Source organism: Rhipicephalus microplus, chromosome X, assembly GCF_043290135.1.
Source record: "Rhipicephalus microplus isolate Deutch F79 chromosome X, USDA_Rmic, whole genome shotgun sequence".
NCBI lineage: Eukaryota > Metazoa > Arthropoda > Arachnida > Ixodida > Ixodidae > Rhipicephalus > Rhipicephalus microplus.
In genome coordinates, this window is record NC_134710.1 from 147,238,864 (window position 1) to 147,250,218 (window position 11,355).

General features: G+C 46.6%; 1 long non-coding RNA gene across 2 annotated transcripts in view; it reads left to right on the top strand.

Annotated features, from left to right (window-relative positions):
• LOC142777002 (uncharacterized) overlaps nucleotides 1–11,007 on the top strand; it is a 61,837-nt gene extending 50,830 nt beyond the window's left edge. Inside the window, exons 3-5 of one of the 2 annotated variants that reach the window (XR_012887895.1) lie at nucleotides 8,044–8,205; nucleotides 8,729–8,907; nucleotides 9,303–11,007. This is a non-coding gene — a long non-coding RNA (uncharacterized LOC142777002). The remainder of the gene's footprint in view (nucleotides 1–8,043; nucleotides 8,206–8,728; nucleotides 8,908–9,302) is intronic. The other variant, XR_012887894.1, reaches the window with a different exon arrangement.
• Nucleotides 11,008–11,355: the final 348 nt, after the last annotated feature.

An 11,355-nucleotide genomic window follows, 5' to 3' on the forward strand; every position in this document is an offset into this window, starting at 1 on the left:
CACGATCAGTAATTATCACAGCTGGCACTCCGTGACGAAGTACAATGCTGGTGACAAAAAACTGTGCGATTTCCGCTGCGGTAGCTTTGGGCAGGGCCTTTGTTTCGCTGTAACGCGTTAAATGATCGGTGGCAACCACAATCCACCGGTTTCCAGACGAAGAGGTTGGAAATGAGCCGAGCAAGTCAATGCCAATTTGATGGAATGGTGTCTTCGGCGTGGCGATGGGCTGTAGTAGTCCTGCTGGTCGGACAGGTGGAGTCTTACGGCGTTGGCAGTCGCGGCATGTGCGGACGTACTGCTTGACTGTCTTCGCGAGGCGGGGCCAGTAGTATGAGCGGCGAATTCTTTCCAATGTGCGCGTGTAGCCAAGGTGCCCGGGTGATGGTTCGTCGTGAAAAGCTTGTACAATATCGTCCCGAAGCGAGGTCGGCGCAACCAGTAGGTAAGTAGCCTGGGTATGGTCGAAATTTTTCTTATAGAGGACTCCATCCCTGATGCAGAACGAGGCCAGCGAACGTGCGAAGTTTTGAGGAAAGCTGCGTTTTCGGCCTTCGAGGTAGTCAATCAGCGGGCTTAGCTCCATGTCGTCACGTTGTTGTTGAGCCAAGTCGGTTGCTGAAACAGAGAAAAGGAATGTATCGTCCTCTTCAACGTCCGCGTTCGTACTTCCAATTGGTGCACGTGAGAGACAGTCCGCATCAGTGTGTTTGCGTCCTGATTTGTGAATGACTGTAACGTCAAATTCTTGCAGCCGAAGGCTCCAGCGTGCTAGACGACCGCAAGGGTCTTTGAGGTTGGCGAGCCAGCATAAAGAATGGTGGTCGCTAACTACCCTGAATGGTCAACCGTACAAATAAGGGCGAAACTTTGTTATAGCCCAAACAACGGCTAAGCATTCTTTTTCTGTTGCAGAGTAGTTTTTCTCTGCAGATGATAGTTTCGACTTGCATAGGCAATCACGCGCTCTATGCCATTTTGCCATTGAACCAGTACAGCTCCAAGTCCGACGTTGCTGGCATCTGTGTGTAGCTCTGTGGCAGCGTTGTCGTCAAAGTGACCGAGTACAGGTGGGGCTTGGAGATGGTTTCGTAGCGTGTCAAAGGCGTGTTGCTGATCATGGCCCCAAACAAATGGTACGCCGTCTTTCGTAAGTTCATTTAGCGGTTCAGCGATTTTAGAAAAGCCTTTGACGAAGCGTCTGTAATATGCGCAGAGTCCCAGAAATCGGCGGAGGTCGCGCTTGTTAGTTGGGACAGGAAATGCGGCAACAGCTTTCGTTTTCTCAGGGTCTGGATGTATACCAGCGTGGCTGACGACGTGACCAAGAAATTTCAGTTCCTCGAATGCAAAGTGGCATTTCTCAGGTTTGAGAGAAAGTCCAGCTGTTCGAATCGCCTGAAGAACTGACTGTAAGCGCTGGACATGCTGCTCAAACGTGTCCGAGAAGACGACCACATCGTCAAGGTAGACAAGACACGATTGCCATTTTAGCCCAGAAAGAACCGTGTCCATCATTCTTTGAAAAGTAGCTGGTGCCGAGCACAAGCCGAATGGAAGGACCTTGAACTCGTAGAGTCCGTCAGGAGTAATGAAGGCGGTCTTTTCGCGGTCGCGCTCATCAACAGATATTTGCCAATAGCCGCTGCGTAGATCCACGGAAGAAAAGTAACGAGCATTGCGAATGCGGTCCAGCGAGTCGTCAATTCGTGGTAAAGGATACACGTCTTTCTTCGTGATCTTATTCAACTTTCGGTAGTCGACGCAAAATCGGAGAGTACCATCTTTTTTCTTTACTAACACAACAGGGGACGCCCAGGGACTGGTCGATGACTGGATGACATCGTCCTTGAGCATCTGCTGGACCTGTTGGCGTATAACGTCTTGTTCTTTTTGTGAGACTCTGTAGGCATGCTGTCGAATGGGTCTCTCGGTGGGCTCGGTGATGATACGATGCTTGGCAAGCGGTGTTTCGAAGTCGTAGCGAAGCAGTCCTGAAATGAGCCAAGTAGCTTCAAAAGACGTTCCCGTTGTGCAGACGGTAGACCCTGGTTTACGTCGACATTGCTTGCAAATGTCATGGTGGAATCGTCGCACGACGAAAGAGCAGATAATGTTGAGGGACCAGGGACGTCGGCAATATCCTCAAGGTATGCGATCGCAGTGTGTTTGGTAAGATGGCGATACTCGTCGCTGAAATTCGTGACTAATAGGCAAGCCTGCTTTCTACTGGGCTGAACAATACCTCGGGCAACGCAGATTTGTAGTGCAAAAAGTAGGGACAAATTTCCTTCTGCAATTACAGCGTTGGGGACGTCTTGGTCACATTCAACGTTGATAAAAAGGCTGCTGCGGGGAGGCAGAGTAACAGATTCGAATGATACACGTAGGGCAGCCTTCAATGAGCGGGCGTTTTCCGGTTCAGGATGAAACGGGTCCTCGAACGACACCTGCAAGTCTCGTAAGTCAATAATTGCGCCGTGTTCGCGAAGAAAGTCCAGCCCCAGGATGAGTGGACGGGAGCACACAGGTAATACGAGGAAAGACCCTGTGATTATCGAAGCATGGACTCGAACACGGGCTGTGCACATTCCAGTTGGCGTGACGAGGTGGCCCCCTGCCGTGCGCAACGGCGGTCCTTGCCAAGGCGTAGTTACCTTCCTCAGCTGGTATGCTAGGGCGCTGCTCATAACCGAATAATCGGCGCCGGTGTCGACGAGGGCATTGACGACGTGGTTATCGACGTGTACGGTGATGTCGGCGGAAACAGTCTTGTGACTTTCGGAAACGACTGGAAAGTCAGAACAGTCTTTGTCGGGTCTTTGCGTCGAAGGAGGCTCTTTGACAGTTCGTTCGGACGCGGCTTCACTCCCAGGAGCCGCGGTTTCTAGTTTCCCCTGTGGGGACTCGGTGACCGGCCTCTGAAAGGAGCATAGGATGACGAGGGAATGCTAGGTGACGTGGGGCGGCGAGGTGATGGAGATCGTGATTGGGGGCGTGGACCAAGGCGAGGAGCTTGCTGGCCCGTAAGGTACGCTTCGATGTCGCGGGGACGCTCACCGTAACGCGGGCAACGAGCATCTGGGTGAAAGCCACGGAGACCTAATTGGCGGTACTGGCAGTTACGGTAGACGTGACCCGCTCCGCCACAGTGGTAGCAGAGTGGACGGTTATCGAACGTACGCCACACGCTGGCTTTTGTGGCGTTCTGCCGCGATCCAGACGGACGATAAGTTGGTGCACTCTGAAACCTTGAAACGGGTGGCGGAGTCGAAGAGGTGCCCTGGAATCGATGGCTAGCCTGATCCATTCTCCCCATGGTGGGATCAGGGCCATGTGGTGCAGGAGATCGCAGAGCCGCCGCATAAGTCAGCACAGGGGCCTCAGGTCTTGTTGGCGCGATTGGGGTGACCACGTGTCGGATTTCATTTCGGATTAAGTCTGCGAGATCACTTACGGGTGGTTGGGGTCCCACTGCTTGGAGTTGGCGCAGCTCGTCCCGCACGACGCTTCTTATGAACTCAGCGAGGGCTTGCCTCTCGCTGTCAGCCCCGACAAAGCATGCAGCAGGGGTCAGGTCGTGGCGTTCATACTGTGACGACCTATACTGGAGAGTACGCTCCATTGTGGTTGCCTCATTAATGAACTGTGCCACAGTCGTCGGTGGATTGCGCACGAGTCCAGCGAAGAGCTGCTCTTTTACCCCACGCATTAAATGCCGCACCTTCTTTTCCTCGGATATTGCAGGGTCAGCACGCTTGAAGAGTGGAAGCATGTCCTCGACAAACATCGAAACTCTCTCGTTGGGTCGTTGGTTCCGAGACGAGATAGCCTGCTCCGCTCTCTCTTTCATTTCAGTGCTGCGGTACGCATCACGAAACTGTCGGCTGAACTCATCATCATCATCATCATCAGCCTGACTACGTCCACTGCAGGACAAAGGCCTCTCCCATGTTCCGCCAGTTAACCCGGTCCTGTGCTTGCTGCTGCCAATTTATACCCGCAAACTTCTTAATCTCATCTGCCCACCTAACCTTCTGTCTCCCCCTAACCCGCTTCCCTTCTCTGGGAATCCAGTCAGTTACCCTTAATGACCAGCGGTTATCCTGTCTACGCGCTACATGCCCTGCCCATGTCCATTTCTTCTTGATTTCAGCTATGATATCCTTAACCCCCGTTTGTTCCCTAATCCACTCTGCTCTCTTCTTGTCTCTTAAGGTTACACCTACCATTTTTCTTTCCATTGCTCGCTGCGTCGTCCTCAATTTAAGCTGAACCCTCTTTGTAAGTCTCCAGGTTTCTGCTCCGTAGCTAAGTACCGGCAAGATACAGCTGTTATATACCTTCCTCTTGAGGGATAGTGGCAAACTACCTGTCATAATTTGAGAGTGCTTGCCAAATGTGCTCCACCCCATTCTTATTCTTCTAGTTACTTCAGTCTCGTGGTTCGGCTCTGCGGTTATTACCTGCCCTAAGTAGACATAGTCTTTTACAACTTCAAGTGCACTATTACCTATCTCGAAGCGCTGCTCCTTGCCGAGGTTGTTGTACATTACTTTCGTTTTCTGCAGATTAATTTTAAGACCCACCTTTCTGCTCTCCTTGTCTAGCTCCGTAATCATGAGTTGCAATTCGTCCCCCGAGTTACTCAGCAATGCAATGTCATCGGCGAAGCGCAGGTTACAAAGGTATTCTCCATTGACTCTTATCCCTAACTGTTCTCATTCTAGGCTTCTGAAAACCTCCTGTAAGCACGCGGTAAATAGCATTGGGGAAATTGTGTCCCCCTGCCTTACACCCTTCTTGATTGGTATTCTGTTGCTTTCTTTATGAAGCACTATGGTAGCAGTTGATCCCCTGTAGATTTCTTCCAGAATGTTTATATATACTTCATCTACGCCCTGATTCCGCAGTGTTTGCATGACGGCTGATATTTCTACTGAATCAAACGCTTCTATGAAGACGTGGAATCGGCAATGAGTAAGGTAAAAACACAGTATACTATAGTGATGGGCGACTTTAATGCAAAGGTAGGGAAGAAGCAGGCTGGAGACCAGGCAGTAGGAGATTATGGCATCGGTACTAGAAACGCCAGAGGAGAGCTACTAGTAGAATTCGCAGAACGCAATAATTTACGGATTTTGAATACCTTCTACCGAAAACGAGAAAACCGCAAGTGGACATGAAGGAGCCCTAATGGCGAAAATAAGAACGAAATAGACTTTATAATGAGTGCACAACCTGGAATCGTGCAGGATGTGGAAGTGATTGGCAAGGTACGATGTTCCTTTGGTGTATTGAATTCTAATGTTTTCTTTACTCTGTTAGCAATTACTTTTGTAAATAGCTTGTATACTACAGAGAGGAAGCTGATCGGCCTTTAATTCTTCAAGTCCTGGTCATCTCCTTTCTTATGTATTAAGATGATGTTAGCGTTCTTCCAAGACTCTGGTACTCGTCCCGTCAGGAGACACCTCGTAAACAGGGTGGCTAGTTTTTCTAACACAATCTGTCCTCCATCTTTCAGCAGATCTGATGTTACCTGATCCTCACCAGCAGCTTTGCCTCTTTGCATGCTCTCCAAAGCTTTTCTGACTTCTTCTATCATTACTGGTGGGGTGTCATCTGTGTTACTGCTAGTTCTTAATGTATTGAAGTCGTGGTTGTCCCAGCTACTGTACAGATCTCTGCAAAACTCCTCCGCTATTTTAACTATCCTCTCCATATTGGTAGTTATTTTGCCTTCTTTGTCCCTTAGTGCATACGTCCGATTTTTGCCTATCCCAAGTTTCCTCTTCACTGCTTTGACGCTTCCTCCGTTTTTCAGAGCGTGTTCAATTCTCTCCATGTTATAACTTCTTACGTCGGATACCTTACGCCTATTAATCAACTTCGAAAGCTCTGCCAGTTCTATTTTGTCTGTTGTACTTGAGACTTTCATGATTTGACGCTTCTTAATGAGATTCTTCTTTTCCTGGGAAAGCTTGCCAGTGTCCTGTCTAACTACCCTGCCTCCAACTTCCACTGCACACTCCGTAATGATACTCGTCAGATTATCATTCATTGTATCTATGCTAAGGTTGGTTGCCTCACTAAGAGCCGAGTACCTGTTCAGAAGCGAGACTCTGAATTCGAGTACTTTCCTTCTCAGTGCTAGCTCATTGATTGGCTTCTTGCGTATCAGTTTCTGTCATTCCCTTCTCAAGTCTAGGCGTATTCGAGGCCGTACCATTCTATGGTCACTGCATCGTACCTTGCCAACCACTTCCACAACATGTACGATGCCTGGGTGTGCACTCATTATAAAGTCTATTTCGTTCTTATTTTCGCCATTAGGGCTCCTCTATGTCCACTTGCGGTTTCCTCGTTTTCGGTAGAAGGTATTCAAAATCCGTAAATTATTGCGTTCTGCGAATTCTACTAGTAGCTCTCCTCTGGCGTTTCTAGTACTGATGCCATAATCTCCTACTGCCTGGTCTCCAGCCTGTTTCTTCACTACTTTTGCATTAAAGTCACCCATCACTATAGTATACTGTGTTTTTACCTTACTATCATTGCCGATTCCACGTCTTCATAGAAGTTTTCAACTGAAGCGTCATCATGGCTGGATGTAGGCGCGTAAGCCTGTACCACCTTCATCTTGTATCTCTTATTCAGTTTATTTACAATACCCACCACCCTTTCATTAATGCTATAGAATTCCTCTATGTTGGCAGCTATGTTTCTGTGAATTAGGAACCCCACTCCTAGTTCTCTTCTGTCAGCCAAGCACCGATAGCAAAAGACGTGCCCATTCTGTAGCACCGTATAGGCCTCATCTGTCCTCCTAACCTCACTGAGCCCTATTATATCCCAGTTAACACCCTCTAGCTCCTCGAATAGTACAGCTAGATTTCCATCACTAGATAAGGTTCTAGCGTTAAACGTTGCCAAGTTCAGGTTCCAATGGCGGCCTGTCCGGATCCAGAGATTCTTAGCTACCTCTGCTGCGTAGCAGATCTGACCGCCGCCGTGGTCAGTTCCTTCGCAGCTGCTGGGGACTGAGAGCCGTGAGTTATTTGACGTTTGCATGTGGGAGGTAGTGGCCAGATACTACACCAGGGTGGTCAATTCTTCTCTGGTGAGGGAGTGCGTTCCCGGCGGTGGTTACCGGTGAGGCCGCACCCCAGGCCTCGTAATGCAGTTCCATCACCACGAGGATTTTTTTTATCCGGTTGGGAACTGTGCGGAACCGAGATTTGAACCACGGACCTTTTGCATGCGAGGCGGATGCTCTAACCACTACGCCATCGCTGCTTCGACTGGACTATCATCTGAACTTTATTAGCAAACGCCATCTTCAAAGACCACCACACCCATGGGTCATGCAATTTTCAAACAACAAAACAGACAACCCGCCAGTTGAAAACCACCATGCTATCGTCAAAGTGATAGAAACCCCATATTCGTTCAGCACAAAAAATAGATAAAGGGCTGATACAATTGACACCGTGCAGTTTTGTATGATAAGCTTCAAGAATTTCACGTGCCGTGCATGGCCCCCACCTCTTCCAAGGATCCTAACATTCGATAATACCGGAACACACCCAATGTTCCTACAATGGTGGAGGAGATCAGCCCAGTCCAAATTGTTCAGAGTTGTAGTGTTCGTGCTGCCTATATATAGTTTAAACATCAGCCAGTTTCGTCGATGCAAGCGTCTTCAATGGTTAGCCGAATCGGGAAACCCACACGGAAAGTCCACAGATATTTTCATGCTGAATAGAACAGACCGGGGTTCTAGTACGGCGGCGAGCAATACATGCACAGCGAAGAATGGTTGCAAGAACAGAAAAAAAAAACACCTATGCCGTGTCACGGGGGAGCTTTTCGACATTGCGGAAATCATGCCAATATTACGAAAGGTTGTCGCCGAGAGCATTTTATTTCTGCTTTTTTCTTTCTTTTTGTCGGCTTTTTTCTGGATGCTACAATTCTGGTGGACCTCAGTGCATTTCTCTGAATTTATTCTTTTTTTCCTGCCGGCTTTTTATTCTTTTGCAGCAGAAGATCTGCTACATCGACCAGCACGTGCTTGGGAAAACCCATGGCTTCCAAGGACACAAACTTACAGCCAAAACTCGACTCTGTACTGTGCTGGAAATTCTTATAGCGTGCATAAAAAACAATCATGATCCCTTCAAGAGTTTTTTAATGTGCATACAAGTAAGCTATAAATTAGTTTTTACTTCTATCCAAAAAAAGCCCCAGTCCAACATGCAATCTTCACAAAAGTAAGCCAAATATCTAAAAAAACTTAAGCTGTCATGAATAGGAAGTTTGTGCGTAAATGAGATGCCTTTAGAACAAGTCTTGAAGTCATTTAGAGCTTTGTGCGCCACCAGTGCCAGGTTGTCATTTGGTGATAACTTTAAATTAATAAAAAATGTGGAACATTTCCAAACACATGGCTATTACGTGTACCACAAAGACAGTCACAAAGCAGGTAGTCAAACGTCACTCAAACATCTAGCGCACTACCAGTCTATCATCTTTTTGGCTGCTTTATTCGTCCAGTGTCATGTACTAACTTACAACGCCTGTGGTAAGTTGGTCAAAATGACGCATGCTATTAAAGACGATAGTCTTTCTTGTTATTCATTGTTATCCGTTAGTGCAATAAGTGAAATTATCCCATTGATTGTGGAATTTTGCACCGACTCCTCACCCATTTTTGACATTTTTTCAGATACTAAATAAAGCACGGCAGTTTGATCCCACTGTATGCGCGCATTTCACAGCGGTCAATAATGTGATGCGACAAAGAGGCGAGCGATACTTCACTACCGATAGTGCTGAGACTAAACACCTACAAGAGAATACTCGAAGAAAACCTGCAAGAAACACTGGATAGGGAAAAAGAACGCTGTAAGTATAAGGAGGGGGGGGGGGAGATGTAGAGTTCGAGAGTGTGCACATGTGTATAGGTTGTCTTCAAGAGACTGTATACCACTCGGAAAAAAAGAATTTTTGTTTGTGGACAGAATGAGAACACTCTTCATCATATCGCCGGCTACGAGCATGCTTTTGTTCTATAAATAATAATTTATATTCTCAATTTAATGTTAAAGTCGGCCATTTATGACAGCTAGCGCCACCTCTAACAGCGAGTTGTCAATCTACTGGCAGGAGAAGAAATTATCGCAGGTCGACTAATTTCCATAAAGACAAACATCTATAATTCTAAATTACATTTGAAGTGTGCACTTGGGGCAACTCTATAGGTTGCGCCAGAGAGCATTTTTTTGTAAATTTTTTTTCAGGCATTCAAACAGGCACCCGGTGACCCTGGCGGTGGCGCCTTTGCCTGCCCTGCCGAGAGCGGAGAAACCAGAGCACTGCCTTCAACACGGCTCATAAGAACAAAAAAAAAAAAAAAGGGCAGACGTCTTCGGCAAAAAGGAGTGGGACTGACTTCATGGAATTTCCGAACCACGCCCGTGAATCCAATGCAGTCTAGTAACGTTGCGCCAGTCTCCATGCGTAAAGTGCTCGCGCAGTAGTACTCACCAAGGTTCTACATTGAAGACTTTGCCGTCACGTTTCGAATTAGCAGCACGTCTATGCTGGTTTTCATATTTCATATACAACACAGAACACCTAAACATAGCTGACAGGCAGCAGGGACAACCTCTTTGTTTGTGAAGCACGTCTCATGCACGTTTCAGTAGCACGTTTGGCATGAGTAGAACCACAACAGTTACTTTCAAAAGTCGGCGTGCCAGTGCTGCCCGAACAGACCAACTTTTCCTTTCGTGTGACGTGATTTTTCAGTCTGACTAAAGAAAGCTAGAGAAACTATGGTAGTGATACTTTGACTATTTACGTGTTTTAAGCGACCACTACGGCATTTTTTTATTATAAAACAAACTTCAATGTAGCATGCAAGAACTGCACATGGTTTCAGTTTTCGAGTTTCATCGGCACTTCTATCGTGATCGCTTTCCCCAACCAGTGTTGTGGGAATTCATCCTGCCGATGAAACAAAAATCCAAACGCAGATAGAAAAATGCTGTTTTAAAAATTTCTAGTCACCTTCAAGAAAAACTACGCAAAGCTATACATTTCAAATGGTACTCTTTTTATTCCAATGGATAACAGAAAAGCGACCAAAGACGGTAGACAGTCCCTTCATTGTTATACACGTACGCGAACAATAATATTCCTCAAACAATTTACAAAATAGTTGGAACAGCAGAAGAGCCAGGGGAATAAATACGTCATATGCATTACATACAGCATATACATCATATACATGAAATACGTCATATACTTATAGGCATAAACGATCTTCCACAGCATGTATCATGTCTTCTTTGTATGTTCTCTGATGACTGTTAAATTTACTTTAAGGTGACCAACATTTCAGACAAAGCATCTCGTCAGAACAAAATCGACAATGCACGTAACTGATGCATGCTTTATAAAATAGCCCCAAACTTTCAGAAACGCAATTTTCTTTCAATTTTTCGCAGACGTAATCCATTATTTTCCGCCTACACAATCACTAACGCCCCGCCTGAATCAGTTCTAATGTATAAGTACTCAGACTAAACTCTATCCCTTGACCTTTCCTGAACTGTGCATGTGACGAATATCGTTTCGTCAGCAAAGAACACCTTAGGATTTATAAAACCTCACCTCTGTCATGCGCCGCAAGAAGTCAATTTACTCGTGCACAAATTATTTGTCCGACAAAATAGAATATGCCGCTGCCGTCTCGCACCCTCATCTAGCATATATCAACAACGCACTCGAGTCACTTCAGAATCATGCCCAAGATTCATTCATTTTTAATACTCATATAACGTTAATATTTCCGTCGTGAAGGCAGAATATAGAGCTGTGCTCTGCCTCAGCACGCCACCACCACCACCGCTGAGCAATAATTGCGGCACTCCACCGTTTTTGTTATTTTAACGCGAGCGGAAAATCTGGTAGTAAAATAAATCACTTCATGATCATTTGTGCGGCTTTGAGATTTTTCAGAGTGGCATTTATGGTGTCTTGACTGCTCACTTGTGTCCATGTTTGCGTGCCCTGTTTATGCCCTAAAGAACTTCTGAAGATACACAATCGAACGTGTTATTCTCTCTCGGCATTCCTCGTTTATTTGCCGCTCCTCGTGACGCCAGAACAGGTTATCCACGAGACATGCTTAGGGACCAATCTCTCGAATAATTTATGTAGGAGAAATATCAGGTGTAAATGGTTTTTTTATCCTGCTCTGTCATGCATTTACCCTGCCTCCCCCCCTCCCTCATTCTGTGTCGTGTTTCGCATGACTATCACGTGCGATGAACTTGTTGCTTCACT